At 42.3% G+C, this 19,374-nt stretch overlaps 1 protein-coding gene across 2 annotated transcripts in view; it reads left to right on the top strand.

Moving 5' to 3' along the window:
- The window catches only part of TSNARE1 (t-SNARE domain containing 1), a 511,756-nt gene that overhangs the window by 479,015 nt on the left and 13,367 nt on the right, over positions 1-19,374 (top strand). The gene's annotated exons all lie outside the window — the stretch shown is intronic.

Below are 19,374 nucleotides of genomic sequence, written 5' to 3' on the forward strand. Positions count from 1 at the left end.
ATTGATTTTTTTAATATATTATTGCCCATGAATATTTCCTATTTTTATGTCCAACCACTAAATGGAAATCCAGCACGTTTTTCACATATTTTTCTAAATATCTTTATCTGGTTTGCTGAAGAAAAAAAACAGTTGCTTACAGAGTTCAGTAGGTGAAGTTGAATTTTAAATGCATACAACCTTAGATGACAACCGGCAACCCCCCCCCCCCCCTCCTGCTGTTTTCTGAAGAGGGGTATGGAATTGAAATCAGATAGAGAGGGTGTGAAGGCAAGCAGCTTTTGAGCTGTTTCTTATGAAAACCTAAGGTTTAATCCATGATGAATTTGAAATCCAATTCGAATCCATGAAGCTGAATTTTAAACACATAGAACCTAATGGAGTTAGACAATTGCTTCCTCCTGCTCCCTACCTGCTGTGTTTAGAAGGTGGGGAGGTATGGAATCACAATCAGATAGAGAGGGTCAGAAGGAAAACAGCTGCTGGGCTGTTTCTTGAGAAAACCTGCAATTTAATCCATTCTACCATTGTTATCAAATACTAAATAAGGATTTTTTTTATCAATATTTAAAAAATAATAATCTTACAAGGTTAAAAATAAATAAAAAATACTAAAATTGACCCCAAACCAAAAGATAATTACAACAGAGAAGGCCATATACATTCCCTTTAATTGAAGCAAAGAGGATTCATAAGGATTTTACTATCAATAATTAAAACAATTAAAAAAAGTATATAAAACATCACTTAAAAAATATTAAAGGGGGGGGGGGGGGTGTATGGATTTTCAGATAGAGAGGGTCTGAGGGCAAACAGCTGCTGTGTTGTTTCCTGAGAAAATCTGCAATTTAATCCATGATACCATTGTTATTAAATGCTAAATAAGGATTTTATATCAATAGTTAAAAAAAAAAATAATAACAAAAGGATACAAAAATAAAAGATGAATAATATTGACCCCAAACCGTTAGATAATTACAACAGAGAAGGCAGTATAGATGCCCTTTAATTGAAGAGATGTGGATTCATAAGGATTGCATATCAATAATAAAAAAAAGGATATAAAACATCACTTAAAAAAATACTAACAGGGGGTGTATGGATTTTCAGATAGAGAGGGTCTGAGGGCAAACAGCTGCTGTGTTGTCTCTTGAGAAAACATGCAATTTAATCCATAATACCATTTTTATCAAATGCTAAATAAGGATTTTCTATTAAATGAAAAAGAAATAATAAAGGATATAAAACATCTCTTAAAAAATATTAAAGGGGCTGGGGGGTTATGGATTTTCAGATAGAGGGTCTGAGGGCAAACAGCTGCTGTCTTGTCTCTTGAGAAAACCTGCAATTTAATCCATTATACCATTTTTATCAAATGCTAAATAAGAATTTTATATCAAATGAAAAATAAATAAAAAAGGATATAAAACATCACTTAAATATTAAGGGGGGGGGGGGGGTATGAATTTTCAGATAGAGAGTCTGAGGGCAAACAGCTGCTGTGTTGTTTCCTGAGAAAACCTGTGGTTTAATCCACAATACTATTGTTATTAAATGCTAAATAAGGATTTTATATCAATAGTTGAAAAAAATAAAAATAACAAAAGGATATAAAACATCACCTAAAAAAAATTCTTACAAGATTAACAAATAAAATATAAATAATATTGACCCCAAACCATAAGATAATTACAACAGAGAAGGCAGTATAGATGCCCTTTAATTGAAGAGACAAGAATTCATAAGGATTTTATATTACAATAAAAAATTAATAAAAAAAAAAAAAGATATTATACATCACTTACATCTTACAAGGGGGCAGGTATGGAATTTCAGATAGAGAGAGTCTGAAGGCAAACAGCTGCTGTGCTGTCTCTTGACCTGCCGTTTAATCCATGATACTGTTTTTTATCAAATGCTTAATAAAGATTTTATATTAAATTAAAAAATAAATTTAAAAAAGATATAAAACATCACTTAAAAAATATTAATAGGGAGGGGGTGTGTGGAATTTCAGATAGAGAGGGTCTGAAGGCAAACAACTGCTGTCTCTTGAGAAAATATACAGTTTAATCCATGATACCAATGTTATCAAATGCTTAATAAGGATTTTATATCAGTAATAAAATAAATAAAATTGACCCCAAACCACAAGATCATTGCAACAGAGAAGGCAGTATAGATGCCCTTTAATTGAAGAGAAGAGGATTCATAAGGATTTTATATTAGTTTAAAAAAATAAAAATATATAAAGGATATTATACATCACTTACATCTTACAAGAGGGCAGGTATGGAATTTCAGATAGAGAGGGTCTGAAGGCAAACAGCTGCTGTGATGTCTCTTGAGAAGACCTGCCGTTTAATCCATGATACTATTTATATCAAATGCTTAATTTGGATTTTATATAAAATAAAAAAATATTAAAAAAGGATATTAAACATCACTTAAAAAATATTAAAAGGGGGGGGGGGGTGTATGGATTTTCAGATAGAGAGGGTCTGAGGGCAAACAGCTGCTGTGTTTTCTCCTGAGAAAACCTGCAATTTAATCCATGATACCATTTTTGTCAAATGCTAAATAAGGATTTTATATCAAATGAAAAAGAAATAAAAAAAAGGATATAAAACATCACTTAAAAAATATTAAAGCGGGAGTCCGCCGGGACTCCGCGTTTTTTTTTTTTTTTTTTTTAAAGCCAGCAGCTACAAATACTGCAGCTGCTGACTTTTAAAATAGTGACACTTACCTGTCCAGCGCGCCCGCGATGTCGGCACCCGAAGCCGATCTCTAGATCGTTTCTCGGGTGCTGCCGCCGCCATCTTGGGTATGGGAATCAGGAAATAGAGCCTTTCGGCTTCATTTCCCGGTTCCCTACTGCGCATGCGCGAGCCGCGCTGTGCAATAAGGACGGTCCCCGCTGCCTCTGGGATCTGTGTGTTTTCCCAGCAGGCAGCGGGGCACTTGCGGAAAGGGGCGGGCACTTGCGGAAAGGGGCGTAATCTACACCCCTTTCCGCAGAGAGCTATCCCGGAAGTGTGTGCATTTACCTGGATTATCCAGGTAACTGCACCCCCCTCCCCCCTGAAAGGTGCCAATTGTGGCGCCGGAGGGGGGGAGGATTCCGATGAGCGGAAGGTCCACTTTAGGGTGGACCTCCGCTTTAAGGAGGGAGACAGGTGTATGGATTTTCAGATAGAGAGTCTGAGGGCAAACAGCTGCTGTGTTGTTTCTTGAGAAAACCTGTGATTTTATCCATGATACCATTGTTATTAAATGCTAAATAAGGATTTTATATCAATAGTTAAAAAAATATTAACAAAAGGATATAAAACATCACCTAAAAAATCTTACAAGATTAACAAATAAAAGATAAATAATATTGACCCCAAACCATAAGATAATTACAACAAAGAAGGCAGTATAGATGCCCTTTAATTGAAGAGACAAGGATTCATAAGTGTCAGGTCACCTTGAGGCCAGGTGACAGATGCACACCATAGGGATCAGGAGTGCACCGCAAGGTTGTGGACCCTATGGCTGACTGCTGGGGACGGGGGTCAAGGTGATAAGGAAGGCAGGGCTGCCAGAACACCAAGACGGATCCCACCGGGGTTGGAGCATAATATTCCCTGGGGCGCGGAGTCTAAGAGCCAGCAGGTGTTTACTAGAGCCTCGAGTGGTGAGGATGGACTTGGCTGCAACTGGCTCCAGGTCGCGACCCCCAGGGTCCCCCAGCTCACACCCATAGTAGGAAACAGGAGGATCGGGATAGTGAGGGATAAAGCCAAGGTCGGGGGCCACAAGCAGACAGGAATAGTCAGGGACACGCCAAAAGGCCAGGATCACAGGCAAACAGGGATAGTCAGGGACACGCCAAAAGGTCAGGATCACAGGCAAACAGGGATAGTCGGACACGGCAAAAGGTCAGGATCACAGGCAAACAGGGATAGTCAGGGACATGCCAAAGTCGGTAACAGAACAACAGAAGAGCACACGGCAGGTAATAGGAAGCTAACACAGAAAGGTTGATCAGCAGGGTTGGCCTGCAGTGCACAGGTTAATATAGAGTTCTCTGATAGGAGCTAGGGTGGAGTCATGCCAGAGGATGGATTACAAAAGCAATCAGGTGAGGGTCGGCTAGTCTATAGAGATGAACACATGGAGACAGGTAAGCAGACAAACTCTATTGCATAACCATGACAATAAGGATTTTATATTAAAATTAAAAAAAGGATATTAAACATCACTTAACTCTTACAAGGGGGCAGGTATGGAATTTCAGATAGAGAGGGTCTGAAGGCAAACAGCTGCTGTGCTGTCTCTTGAGAAGACCTGGCATTTAATCTGTGATACCATTTATATCAAATGCTTAATATGGATTTTATGTCACATAAAAAAAAATATAAAAAAAAAGAATATTAAACATCACTTAAAAAATATTAAAAAGGGAGGGGGGGTGTACAGAATTTTTTAGATAGAGAGGGTCTGAAGGCAAACAACTGCTGTCTCTTGAGAAAATATACAGTTTAATCCATGATACCAACAATACCAATGCTATCAAATGCTTAATAAGGATTTTATATCAGTAATAAATATAATTGACCTCAAACCACAAGATCATTGCAACAGAGAAGGCAGTATAGATACCCTGTAATTGAAGAGAAGAGGATTCATAAGGATTGTATATTACAATAAAAAAAATAAAAGGATATTTTACATGTTACAAGAGGGCAGGTATGGAATTTTAGATAGAGAGGGTCTGAAGGCAAACAGCTGCTGTGCTGTCTCTTGAGAAGACCTGCCGTTTAATCCATGATACCATTTATATCAAATGCTTAATATGGATTTTATATAAAATAGAAAAAAAAATATTTAAAAAAGGATATTAAACATCACTTAAAAAAAATTAAAGGAGGGGGGGGGGGATGTATGAATTTTCAATTAGGGAGGGTCTGAGGGCAAACAGCTGCTCTGTTGTCTCTTGAGAAAACATGCAATTTAATCCATTATACCATTTTTATCAAATGCTAAATAAGGATTTTATATCAAATGAAATGGAAATAGGATATAAAACATCACTTTAAAAAATATTAAAGGGGGGGGGGTATGGATTTTCAGATAGAGGGTCTGAGGGTAAACAGCTGCTGTTTTGTCTCCTGAGAATACCTGCAGTTTAATCCATCATACCATTATTATCAAATGCCAAGTAAGGATTTTATATCAATATTTAAAAAAAAAAAACTTACAAGGTTAAAAAAATAAAAATATCTAAAATTGACCCCAAACCAAAAGATAATTACAACAGAGAAGGCAGTATAGATTCCCTTTAATTGAAGCAAAGAGGATTCATAAGGATTTTATATAAAAACATTTTAAAAAAAGGATATAAAACATCACTTAAAAAATATTAAAAGGGGGTGGATTTTCAGATAGAGGGTCTGAGGGCAAACAGCTGCTGTGTTGTCTCCTGAGAATACCTGCAGTTTAATCCATGATCCATTGTTATCAAATGCCAAGTAAGGATTTTATATAAATGTTTAAAAAAAAATGTAAAAAAAGGTATAAAGCATCCTTTAAAAAAAGAGATAAATAAAATTGACCCCAAACCAAAAGATAAGTACAAGGTATGTGTTGGAGGAGAAGGCGGTATAGATTCCCTGTAATGGAAGAGAAGAGGATTGTTTGGGGCGATGCGGCGTGGAGCGGTAGAATCCTATCACGGTATCTCTGCGGAGAGGCCGCCTGTCATTTTGCGTTGCCGCGCAGTAAATCCCAGGTGCCTAACATCTTCTCTTTTTTTATATATTTTTTTTTTTTCAGTTAATTGTTGTGCCGTAACAATTGCATATTGTAACAGGTTTATAGCTTCTGACTGTGGCAATCCAATTATCCCGAATTACTGCCTTGATTGTAGCCCAATTAATGTCAGCTTTACATTGTCAGATGTGAAGGGACAGCTAATATAATTGTGCCATTATTCACCGCGCCTGTCTGATGGGAATGATATAGAGAACCAACGTAATCAGCGCTCTCCGGGGTGACAGTAAACAGCAGGTGACATAATATTTAAATTTGCTGGAGAAGTAATAATACAAGAGGACGCCCGGAGGAGCCGCCGATCGCGGAAAAGACTTCAGTCAAGAGGGCAGAGAAATACAGAAGAGGGATGAGAAGAAGACCAAGAGGTCCATCCAGCCGCCCCTTCTTCCCACCGCTGCCGCAATCTTCCAGATCAAAGGGAAACAAACCGTTCTGCGCTCATTTTAGTCATTTCATTTATATTTTTATATTTATTTTGAAACATTTGTATAAATTTATGTTTTTGGCAATTTTAAGTGTTAAAATAATTTTTATTAATAGAAAATTACTTGGAGCTCCCGAACATGATATATTTTCACAAAAGCTGTGCACAATTGTATGTACGGTATGTGTGGAAGAACAGGGTTTCTTTTAAAAAAAAAAAAATTTGTATTATTTTTATTTATTTTATTTTATTTTATTTATTTTATTATTTTTTTGTATTATTTTTATTTATTTTATTTTCATTTGTTTATTTTCATTTTTTTTTTTATTATTTTTATTTATTTTATTTTCATTTATTTATTTTTATTATTTTTTTGTATTATTTTTATTTATTTTATTTTCATTTATTTATTTTAAAAAAAATTGTATTTTTATTTATTTTATTTTCATTTATTTATTTAAATTTTTTTGTATTATTTTTATTTATTTTATTTTCATTTATTTATTTCAATTTTTTTTGTATTATTTTTATTTATTTTATTTTCATTTATTTATTTAAAATTTTTTTGTATTATTTTTATTTATTTTATTTTCATTTATTTATTTTATTATTTTTTTGTATTATTTTATTTTCATTTATTTATTTAAAAAAAAATTGTATTATTTTTATTTATTTTATCTTCATTTATTTATTTACATTTTTTTTGTATTATTTTTATTTATTTTATTGCAGGTTATCGGCACTCCTTTCCTCCCACAGACAAAGCGTGCGAGGAAAGGAGATGCTGATTACTGACAAGTCTGTATACAGTGCCTTGAAAAAAGTATTCATACCCGAAAAAATGTTCCACTTTGTCATGTTACAACCAAAAACGTAAATGAATTTTATTGGGATTTTATGTGATGGACCAACACAAAGTGTCACATAATTGTGAAGTGGAAGGAAAATGATACAAATAAATTTGTATTCGTATTTGTATGGCGCCCCCTTTACTCTGATACCCCTAACTAAAATCTAGAAGAACCAATTGCCTTCAGAAGTCATCTAATTAGTAAATAGAGTCCACCTGTGTGTCATTTAGTCTTAGTATAAATACAGCTGTTCTGTGAAGCCCTCAGAGGTCTGTTAGAGAACCTTAGTGAACAAAGAGCATCATGAAGGCCAAGGAACACACCAGACAGGTCGGGGATGAAGTTGTGGAGAAGTATAAAGCAGGGTTCGGTTATAAAAAAAATCTCCCAAGCTTTGACCATCTCACGGAGCTCTGTTCAATCCATCATCGGAAAATGGAAAGAGTATGGCACAACCACAAACCTACCAAGACATGGCCGTCCACCTAAACTGACCGGGCCGGGCAAGGAGAGCATTCATCAGAGAAGAGCCAAGAGGTCCATGGTAACTCTGGAGGAGCTGCAGAGATCCACAGCTCAGGGGGGAGAATCTGTCCACAGGACAACTATTAGGCCGCGTACACACGGGCGGACTGTTCGCCCAACTTAGTTTGTCAAACAGTCCGCTCAAAATTTGCATGAACGGACTTGACCACACACGATGAACGAACAGTCCGCTGAAAGCTTGCGCGATGACGTGAACGGCACGTACGACGGGACGAGAAATTCGAAGTCCAATACACAGCAATGCAACCTTCGGCGTGTAAATCCTTTCTGAGCATGCGCGGAACTTAGTTTGACGAACAAGCCTACACACGAGCGGACTGTCTTACGGGAACTCCGAAAAACTTTGTTCGTCAGACTGTCCGCTGAAACTGTCCGCTGAAGCCCACACACGAGCGGACTGTCCGCTGAAACACTGTTCAGCGGACAAAGTTGGGCGAACAGTCCGCCCGTGTGTACGCGGCCTTAGTCGTCTCTCCACAAATCTGCCCTTTATGGAAGAGTGACAAGAAGAAAGACATTGGAGAAAGAAAGTCATAAGAAGTCCTGTTTGTAGTTTGTGAGAAGCCATGTGGGGGAGGGGGCAGCAAACATGGGGAAGAAGGTGATCTGGTCAGAGGAGACCAAAATTCTACTTTATGGCCTAAAAGCAAAACGCTATGTGTGGGGAAAACTAACACCGCCCATCCCCCGAACACACCATCCCCACCGTGAGACATGGTGGTGGAAGCATCATGTGGTGGGGATGGGTTTCTTCAGCAGGGACAGGGAAGCTGCTCAGAGTTGATGGGAAGATGGATGGAGACAAATACAGGACAATCTTAGAAGAAAACCTGTTAGAGTCGGCAGAAGACTTGAGACCGGGGCGGAGGTTCCCCTTCCAGCAGGACAACGACCCGAAACATCCAGCCAGAGCTACAATGGAATGGTTTACATCAAAGCATATTCATGTGTTAGAATGGCCCAGTCACAGTCCAGACCTAAATCCCATTGAGAATCTGTGGCAAGACTTGAAAATTGCTGATCACAGACGCTCTCCATCCAATCTGACAGAGCTTGAGATATTTTACAAAGAAGAAGAATGGGCAGAAATGTCCTCTCTAGATGGGCAAAGCTGGTAGAGACACCCCCAAAAAGACTTGTAGAGAAAGGGGGTTCTACAAAGTATTGACTCCGGGGGGCGCCATACAAATGCCCCCCCCCCACACTTTTCACATATTTATTTGTATCATTTATCATTTTTCTTCCACTTCACAATTATGTGACACTTTGTGTTGGTCCATCACATAAAATCCCAATAAAATACATTTACGTTTTTGGTTGTAGCATTAAAAAATGTGGGAAATTCAGGGGGTATGAATACTTTTTCAAGGCGCTGTACATGTGATCAGCGGAGGCCCTTTACGCTGAGCTGTGATTAGCTGTGTCGCAGAGCGCGCCCCATGTGGGGGGATTCTCTAACCAGTTAGTATTGCGCATTTAATTCATAGGCCTGTAGGTGCTCCCGCCGCCCCGGTATGACCCCTGAAACTGGTGGATGTCCTCCTGCCGGGAAGTGGTTATGTTATATACAGTCAGGGAAAAAAGTATTTGATCGGCTGCTGATTTTGTAAGTTTGCCCAAAACGTTCCGTCTATCATTTTATCGGTTGGTTTATTATAACAGTGAGAGAATAACAACAAAAATATCATTTCAAAAAAATTACAAATTGATTTGCATTTTAATGAGTGAAATAAATATTTGACCCCCAATTAATCAGCACGATTTCTGGCTCCTGGGTGTCTTCTATACAATTAACAAGCTGAGATTGGGAGCACTCTCTTAAAGGTAGTGCTCCTAATCTCAGCTTGTTACCTATATAAAAGACACCTGTCCACAGAAGCAACCAGTCAGATTCCAATCTCTCCACCATGGAGACCAAAGATCTGCCCAAGGATGTCGGGGAGAAGATTGGAGACCTACACAAGGCTGGAATGGGCTACAAGACCATCGCCAAGCAGCTTGGTGAGAGGAGACAACAGTTGGTGGGATTATTATTCACAAATGGAAGAAACGCAAAATAACGATGGATCTCCTCGGTCTGGGGCTCCATGGAAGATCTCACCTCGTGGAGGATCAATGATCAGGAGAACGGTGAGGAATCCGCCCAGAACTACACCGGAGAATCTTCTCCATGATCTCAGCTGGGACCATCGTCACCAAGAGAACAATCGGTAACACACTACACCGTGAGGGACTGAAATCCTGCAGCCCCCGCAAGGTCCCCCCGCTCAGGAAATCACATGTACAGGTCCCCCCCGCTCAGGAAATCACATGTACAGGTCCCCCCGCTCAGGAAATCACATGTACAGGTCCCCCCGCTCAGGAAATCACATGTACAGGTCCCCCCCGCTCAGGAAATCACATGTACAGGTCCCCCCGCTCAGGAAATCACATGTACAGGTCCCCCCCGCTCAGGAAATCACATGTACAGGTCCCCCCGCTCAGGAAATCACATGTACAGGTCCCCCCCGCTCAGGAAATCACATGTACAGGTCCCCCCCGCTCAGGAAATCACATGTACAGGTCCCCCCGCTCAGGAAATCACATGTACAGGTCCATCTGAAGATCACTAATGACCATCGAATGATTCCGAGGAGAACCGGGGGAAGGGTTGTGGTCAGAGGAGACCAAAATCCAGATCTTTGTCATCAACTCAACTCACCGTGTTTAGAGGAGGAGGAATGCTGCCTATGACCCCAAGAACACCATCCCCCACTGTCATACATGGAGGACCTATGACCCCAAGAACACCATCCCCCTCCGTCATACATGGAGGTCCTATGACCCCAACAACACCATCCCCCACCGTCATACATGGAGGATCTATGACCCCAAGAACACCATCCCCCACCGTCATACATGGAGGATCTATGACCCCAAGAACACCATCCCCACCGTCATACATGGAGGTCCTATGACCCCAAGAACACCATCCCCCACCGTCATACATGGAGGACCTATGACCCCAAGAACACCATCTCCCACCGTTGTACATGGAGGTCCTATGACCCCAAGAACACCATCCCCCACCGTCATACATGGAGGACCTATGACCCCAAGATCACCATCCCCCACCGTCATACATGGAGGACCTATGACCCCAAGAACACCATCCCCCACCGTCATACATGGTGGACCTATGACCCCAAGAACCCCATCCCCCACCGTCATACATGGAGGACCTATGACCCCAAGAACACCATCCCCCACCGTCATACATGGTGGACCTATGACCCCAAGAACACCATCCCCCACCGTCATACATGGAGGACCTATGACCCCAAGAACCCCATCCCCCACCATCATACATGGAGGACCTATGACCCCAAGAACACCATCCCCCACCATCATACATGGAGGACCTATGACCCCAAGAACACCATCCCCCACCATCATACATGGAGGACCTATGACCCCAAGAACACCATCCCCCACCGTCATACATGGAGGACCTATGACCCCAAGAACACCATCCCCCACCATCATACATGGAGGACCTATAACCCCAAGAACACCATCCCCCACCGTCATACATGGAGGACCTATGACCCCAAGAACACCATCCCCCAACCATCATACATGGAGGACCTATGACCCCAAGAACACCATCCCCCACCGTTATACATGGAGGACCTATGACCCCAAGAACACCATCCCCCACCATTATACATGGAGGACCTATGACCCCAAGAACACCATCCCCCACCGTTATACATGGAGGACCTATGACCCCAAGAACACCATCCCCCACCGTTATACATGGAGGACCTATGACCCCAAGAACACCATCCCCCACCGTCATACATGGAGGACCTATGACCCCAAGAACACCATCCCCCACCATCATACATGGAGGACCTATAACCCCAAGAACACCATCCCCCACCATCATACATGGAGGACCTATGACCCCAAGAACACCATCCCCCACCGTTATACATGGAGGACCTATGACCCCAAGAACACCATCCCCCACCGTCATACATGGAGGACCTATGACCCCAAGAACACCATCCCCCACCGTCATACATGGAGGACCTATGACCCCAAGAACACCATCCCCCACCGTCATACATGGAGGACCTATGACCCCAAGAACACCATCCCCCACCGTCATACATGGAGGACCTATGACCCCAAGAACACCATCCCCCACCATCATACATGGAGGACCTATAACCCCAAGAACACCATCCCCCACCATCATACATGGAGGACCTATGACCCCAAGAACACCATCCCCCACCGTTATACATGGAGGACCTATGACCCCAAGAACACCATCCCCCACCTTTATACATGGAGGTGGAGACATTATGCTTTGGGGGACAGGACAACTTCACCGTATCAAAGGAACGATGGACGGGGCCATGTACCATCAAATATTGGGTGAGAACCTCCTTCCCTCAGCTAGAGCATTAAAAATGGGTCATTGATGGGTCTTCCAGCATGACAATGACCCAAGACACACGACCAAGCCAACAAAGGAGTGGCTCAAGAAGAAGCACATTAAAGGTCCTGGAGTGGCCTAACCAGTCTCCAGACCTTAATCCCATAGAAAATACTTGTAGAGGGAGCTGAAGGTTCGAGTCACCAAACGTCAGCCTGGAAACCTTCATGACTTGGAGAGGATCTGCAAAGAGGACAAAATGCCTCCCGAGATGTGTGCGAACCTGGAGGCCAACTCCAAGAAACATCTGACCTCTGTGATCTCCAACAAGGGTTTCTCCACCGACTACTATGTTGTGTTTTGTGAAGGGTTCACATACTTATTTCACTCATTGAAATGCAAATAAATTTATAACTTCTTTGAAATGTTTTTTTTTCTGGATATATTTGTTGTTGTTCCATCACTGTTATAATAAACCGACCAATAAAATTGTAGAGCGATCGTTTCTTTGTCACAAAATCAGCGATCAAATACTTTTTTCCCCCTCACTGTCGTCACAAATGACGAAGAGGAATAATTCCGGGGCCGTCATTCACAAATAAACTCAAAACTGGTGACCTATAAAGGCCTTTGGAGAATTTTTTTTTTTTTTTTTCCAACTCCACAATAACGTGCGATTTTAAGGCTTGACGTGTTTGGTATCTATGTGATTCGTGCGACCCAATCTTTGATATTTTACCTAAAAAAAAAAAAAAAAAAAAAAAAATGGGTATCATATTGTGTGTGTGTTTGCACTAAAATTAATTTCAGAGAATTAAAAAAAAATAAAAAAAATATGGGTTTGAAAAAATACCTGCACAAATTTTTTTTAAAAATTGCAACTGCCACCATTTTATTCTCCGGGGTCTCTGCTTTCCAAAAACATTTACTTTTTCTAGCAACAAAAAAAAAATGAATTTTTTTTTTTTTTTTTTTAAACGCATAAAAAAAATAAAAAAAAGTAAAAGAATTGCCCCGCCAGGGAAGCGGTTAATGCCGAATTTTAATGTTTTTTTTTTAATGTTTTTATTTTAATAGACCTTTGGAAACCTCAAGAACAGCGAGCAAGGAAAAAAAAAAAAAATTCTCTATATTTCTCCGAGCTTTTCTTTCTGATTCCCTTTATAGCCGTATCTGATGAACGTTCGGGCGCGCGTTCGCTCCCGGTACATTTTTCGGAGAGCTGTAAAAAAAATATATATATATATATATTTTTTTTTTATTATTTTTTTTCTTTATTATCCATTTACACAATGGATAATAAAGAAAAAAAATATATATATATATATAAATATATATATATATATATATATATATATATATATATATATATTTTTTTTAAATTAATTGTCTGGCGTTGCGGAAATTCTAATCTCCCCGGCGCTCGGCGAGATTCTTTCAAGGGACTTTTTTTTTATTTATTTTTTCACGTTCCCCCAGTTTTGGAACATCTGAATGATTTCCCTTCCATCTCGGGGGCGCCCGACAATAGCCGCGCCGCTCTTGCCTGTGAACTGTGCGAATTTCTGAGCGTCCGGACGTGAACGGCGGGGGCCCGGGCTCCTGGACGGATAAGGGGGAGATGCGAAACGCTTATCGCCATGAAGACGCCTGAGGAGCGGCGATAACAAAGTCGCTGATTAGCTGCAGTTACAGGATAAATAATTTATTCCGCGCTGCCTCTTTCATGAGGGATTCGCCGCGCTAATCCGAGGAAGTCAGTTGTCGTCCCCGAAAAAAAAAAAAAAAAAACTGATAACGCTCTTTTCATATTGGCCGCGTTTCACGTCTAAATGGTAATTTTAGTTTCCGCTGATGGAGCTTTTTTTTTTTTTTTTTTTTGGGAGCCTTAAAAGCGATGAGTGGCGGGGAGAGAAAAGGAGAGCGAGCGGCTTGGAGTGTGAATCTATCCGAGTTAAACTGTTTCCACTTAGAATGTCTGTATTGACACCGATTGGCTTCTGCGATTAGCGGAGTTCAACATGGCGGCGCAGCGCTAAATCGGATCGTTTATCATCCTATCATTGGGGGGTTTTACCTTAAAGTGGACCCGTCATCAGATATATTTTTCATACATTATCTTCAGTGATGTCATTGTGACCCTTCCAGGTAGGGAACACCTATATATCGGGCCCCGAAAATCATCAGACGGAAATAGTGATCAAAGTTTATATGCCCCCTATTGACTTCAATGCAAAAACGTCTCCTATTGACTTCAATGCATAAGCATCTCCTATTGACTTCAATGTGAATTGCGTCCCATTCGCATCCTATTGACTTTCATTGCAAAAACGCCCCCTATTGACTTCAGTGCAGCAAAAAAAAAACGCCCCTATTGATTTCTATGCAAAATCATGTCCCATTGACTTCAGACTTCAGTGCAAAAAAAAAAACACCTTTTGACTTCAATGCAAAATGGTGTCCCATTGACTTCGATGCAAAAATGCCCCCTATTGAATTCGATGCAAACCCACGTCCCATTGATTTCCATGTAAAATCACGTCCTATTGACTTCAATGCAAAAACGCCCCCTATTGACTTCAATACAAATTGCATCCCATTGACTTCAATGCAAATTGCGTCCCAATGATTTCAACGCAAATTGCATCCCGTTGATTTCAATATAAATCGCGCCCCATTGATTTTAATTGCAAAAATGCCTATTCACTTCAAAAGACCCCTATTGACTTTTTAATGCCAAAAAGCTCCCTATTGACTTCAATTCAAAATCTCCCTCTGTTGACTGCAATGCAAAAACACCTCTTATTGACTTCAGTGCAAAAAGCACCCTATATTGATTTCAATGCAAAATCATGTCTCACTGACTTCAGTAAAAAATCATGTCCCATTGACTTCAGACTTCAATGCAAAATCATGTCTCACTGACTTCAGTAAAAAATCATGCCCCATTGACTTCAATGCAAAAACCCTTCTTATTTACTTCAATTCAAAAACGCCCCCCATTGAATTCAGTTCAAAAACATCCCCATATCGACTTCAATGCAAAAACACATCCCTTTGACTTCAATGCAAAAATGCCTCCTATTGACTTCAATGCAAAATTGCATCCCATCGACTTCAATGCAAAAATTCCCCCTATTGACTTCAATGCAAAATCTTGTTATAGGCAGTACTGATGGGCACTGATAGACAGCACTGATTGGCACTAATAGGTGGTATTGATAGGCAGCACTGATTATCTGTGTAAGTGCCCCGGTCTTATTTGGCAGTTAGCAGCTCTCCCCCCTCATGCTGTGACAGCGCGTGAAGAAAGGAATGCCGATAACTTCCTCCTGCCTGCAGCAGACTGATAACATCATCTCACCCTAAGAGAGAGAAGAGAGTTTCCTGAGGATGTTATATAGACGAAACGCGTAGAGGCGGGTCTTCAGGTTTTCAGTTCCGGCGATGTAAGTTCTGGCATTTGGTGAGCACGGTGGCTCCGGGTGAGAGCGGAGCGGTGTAGCGATTCCTCTATTACATTGCTGGGCTGATTGCTTTGCTGCCCTTCTAAGACATTATACAGTGTGAGGTATATTTATTACTATTTTATATGGGCAGATTAATAGAAATACTGCACTGTGAGAATTTATTTATTGGTTGTGTGAGTCCCTTGGTGATGTGGGAAGGAGATGGAGACCTAAACATCTGGAGATCTTCAGAGAGTCGGCATGCTGGTAGCAGAATGGAGTGAAGAGGTCCTCTTTACAACAAAACAAAGCATCTGTTGACCTGCTTATGTATTAAAGGGTGTCTGATGAGTGAGCACTTGTATTGGGTTCACTGGTGGCACAGTAGTGGAGGAGAGTGGGAAATAAATGATTTGAGAAGCTCTGGACACTCACATCGGGTGAAGATGGAGAAGCTCTGGACAATCACATCGGGTGAAAATGAGAAGCTCTGGACACTCACATTGGGTGAAGATGGAGAAGCTCTGGACACTCACATTGGGTGAAGGTGGAGAAGCTCTGGACACTCACATTGGGTGAAGATGGAGAAGCTCTGGACACGCACATTGGTTGAAGATGGAGAAGCTCTGGACACTCACATTGGTTGAAGATGGAGAAGCTCTGGACACACACATTGGGTGAAGATGGAGAAGCTCTGGACACGCACATTGGGTGAAGATGAGAAGCTCTGGACACACACATTGGTTGAAGATGGAGAAGCTCTGGACACGCACATTGGTTGAAGATGGAGAAGCTCTGGACACGCACATTGGGTGAAGGTGGAGAAGCTCTGGACACGCACATTGGGTGAAGATGAGAAGCTCTGGACAATCACATCGGGTGAAAATGAGAAGCTCTGGACACTCACATTGGGTGAAGATGGAGAAGCTCTGGACACTCACATTGGGTGAAGGTGGAGAAGCTCTGGACACTCACATTGGGTGAAGATGGAGAAGCTCTGGACACTCACATTGGGTGAAGATGAGAAGCTCTGGACACTCACATTGGGTGAAGGTGGAGAAGCTCTGGACAATCACATCGGGTGAAAATGAGAAGCTCTGGACACTCACATTGGGTGAAGATGGAGAAGCTCTGGACACGCACATTGGTTGAAGATGGAGAAGCTCTGGACACTCACATTGGTTGAAGATGGAGAAGCTCTGGACACACACATTGGGTGAAGATGGAGAAGCTCTGGACACGCACATTGGGTGAAGATGAGAAGCTCTGGACACACACATTGGTTGAAGATGGAGAAGCTCTGGACACGCACATTGGTTGAAGATGGAGAAGCTCTGGACACGCACATTGGGTGAAGGTGGAGAAGCTCTGGACACGCACATTGGGTGAAGATGAGAAGCTCTGGACACTCACATCGGGTGAAGATGGAGAAGCTCTGGACAATCACATCGGGTGAAAATGAGAAGCTCTGGACACTCACATTGGGTGAAGATGGAGAAGCTCTGGACACGCACATTGGTTGAAGATGGAGAAGCTCTGGACACTCACATTGGTTGAAGATGGAGAAGCTCTGGACACACACATTGGGTGAAGATGGAGAAGCTCTGGACACGCACATTGGGTGAAGATGAGAAGCTCTGGACACACACATTGGTTGAAGATGGAGAAGCTCTGGACACGCACATTGGTTGAAGATGGAGAAGCTCTGGACACTCACATTGGGTGAAGGTGGAGAAGCTCTGGACAATCACATCGGGTGAAGATGGAGAAGCTCTGGACAATCACATCGGGTGAAGATGGAGAAGCTCTGGACAATCACATCGGGTGAAGATGGAGAAGCTCTGGACAATCACATCGGGTGAAGATGGAGAAGCTCTGGACACTCACATTGGTTGAAGATGGAGAAGCTCTGGACACTCACATTGGGTGAAGGTGGAGAAGCTCTGGACACTCACATCGGGTGAAGATGGAGAAGCTCTGGACAATCACATCGGGTGAAGATGGAGAAGCTCTGGACAATCACATCGGGTGAAGATGGAGAAGCTCTGGACACTCACATCGGGTGAAGATGAGAAGCTCTGGACAATCACATCGGGTGAAGATGGAGAAGCTCTGGACACTCACATCGGGTGAAGATGGAGAAGCTCTGGACAATCACATCGGGTGAAAATGAGAAGCTCTGGACACTCACATTGGGTGAAGATGGAGAAGCTCTGGACACTCACATTGGTTGAAGATGGAGAAGCTCTGGACACACACATTGGGTGAAGATGGAGAAGCTCTGGACACTCACATCGGGTGAAGATGAGAAGCTCTGGACACACACATTGGTTGAAGATGGAGAAGCTCTGGACACGCACATTGGTTGAAGATGGAGAAGCTCTGGACACGCACATTGGGTGAAGATGGAGAAGCTCTGGACACTCACATCGGGTGAAGATGAGAAGCTCTGGACACTCACATCGGTTGAAGATGGAGAAACTCTGGACAATCACATCAGGGGAAAATGGGAAGCTCTGGGCACGCACATCGGGTGAAGATGGAGAAGCTCTGGACAATCACATCGGTTGAAGATGGAGAAGCTCTGGACAATCACATCGGGTAAAAATGAGAAGCTCTGGACACTCACATCGGGTGAAGATGGAGAAGCTCTGGACAATCACATCGGGTGAAAATGAGAAGCTCTGGACACTCACATTGGGTGAAGATGGAGAAGCTCTGGACACGCACATCGGTTGAAGATGGAGGAACTCTGGACAATCACAACGGTTGAAGATGGAGAAGCTCTGGACAATCACATCGGTTGAAGATGGAGAAGCTCTGGACAATCACATCGGGGGAAAATGGGAAGCTCTGGGCACGCACATCGGGTGAAGATGGAGAAGCTCTGGATACTCACATCGGTTGAAGATGGAGAAACTCTGGACAATCACATCGGGTGAAAATGAGAAGCTCTGGACACTCACATCGGGTGAAGATGGAGAAGCTCTGGACACTCACATCAGGGGAAGATTGAGAAGCTCTGGACTTTCACATCGGGTGAAGGTGGAGAAGCTCTGGACACTCACATTGGGTGAAGATGGAGAAGCTCTGGACACTCACATTGGTTGAAGATGGAGAAGCTCTGGACACTCACATTGGTTGAAGATGGAGAAGCTCTGGACACACACATTGGGTGAAGGTGGAGAAGCTCTGGACACGCACATTGGTTGAAGATGGAGAACCTCTGGACACGCACATTGGTTGAAGATGGAGAAGCTCTGGACACTCACATTGGTTGAAGATGGAGAAGCTCTGGACACGCACATTGGGTGAAGGTGGAGAAGCTCTGGACACGCACATTGGGTGAAGGTGGAGAAGCTATGGACACGCACATTGGTTGAAGATGGAGAAGCTCTGGACACTCACATTGGTTGAAGATGGAGAAGCTCTGGACACGCACATTGGGTGAAGGTGGAGAAGCTCTGGACACGCACATTGGTTGAAGATGGAGAAGCTCTGGACACGCACATTGGGTGAAGATGGAGAAGCTCTGGACACGCACATTGGGTGAAGGTGGAGAAGCTCTGGACACGCACATTGTTTGAAGATGGAGAAGCTCTGGACACACACATTGGTTGAAGATGGAGAAGCTCTGGACACGCACATTGGTTGAAGATGGGGAAGCTCTGGACACGCACATTGGGTGAAGGTGGAGAAGCTCTGGACACTCACATTGGGTGAAGGTGGAGAAGTTTTTGGACACTCACATTGTTTGAAGATGGAGAAGCTCTGGACACGCACATTGGTTGAAGATGGAGAAGCTCTGGACACTCACATTGGGTGAAGGTGGAGAAGCTCTGGACACGCACA

This window comes from Lithobates pipiens, unplaced genomic scaffold, assembly GCF_037356315.1.
Source record: "Lithobates pipiens isolate NorthernLeopardFrog02 unplaced genomic scaffold, aLitPip1_a1.2 Scaffold_19, whole genome shotgun sequence".
Classification (NCBI taxonomy): domain Eukaryota; kingdom Metazoa; phylum Chordata; class Amphibia; order Anura; family Ranidae; genus Lithobates; species Lithobates pipiens.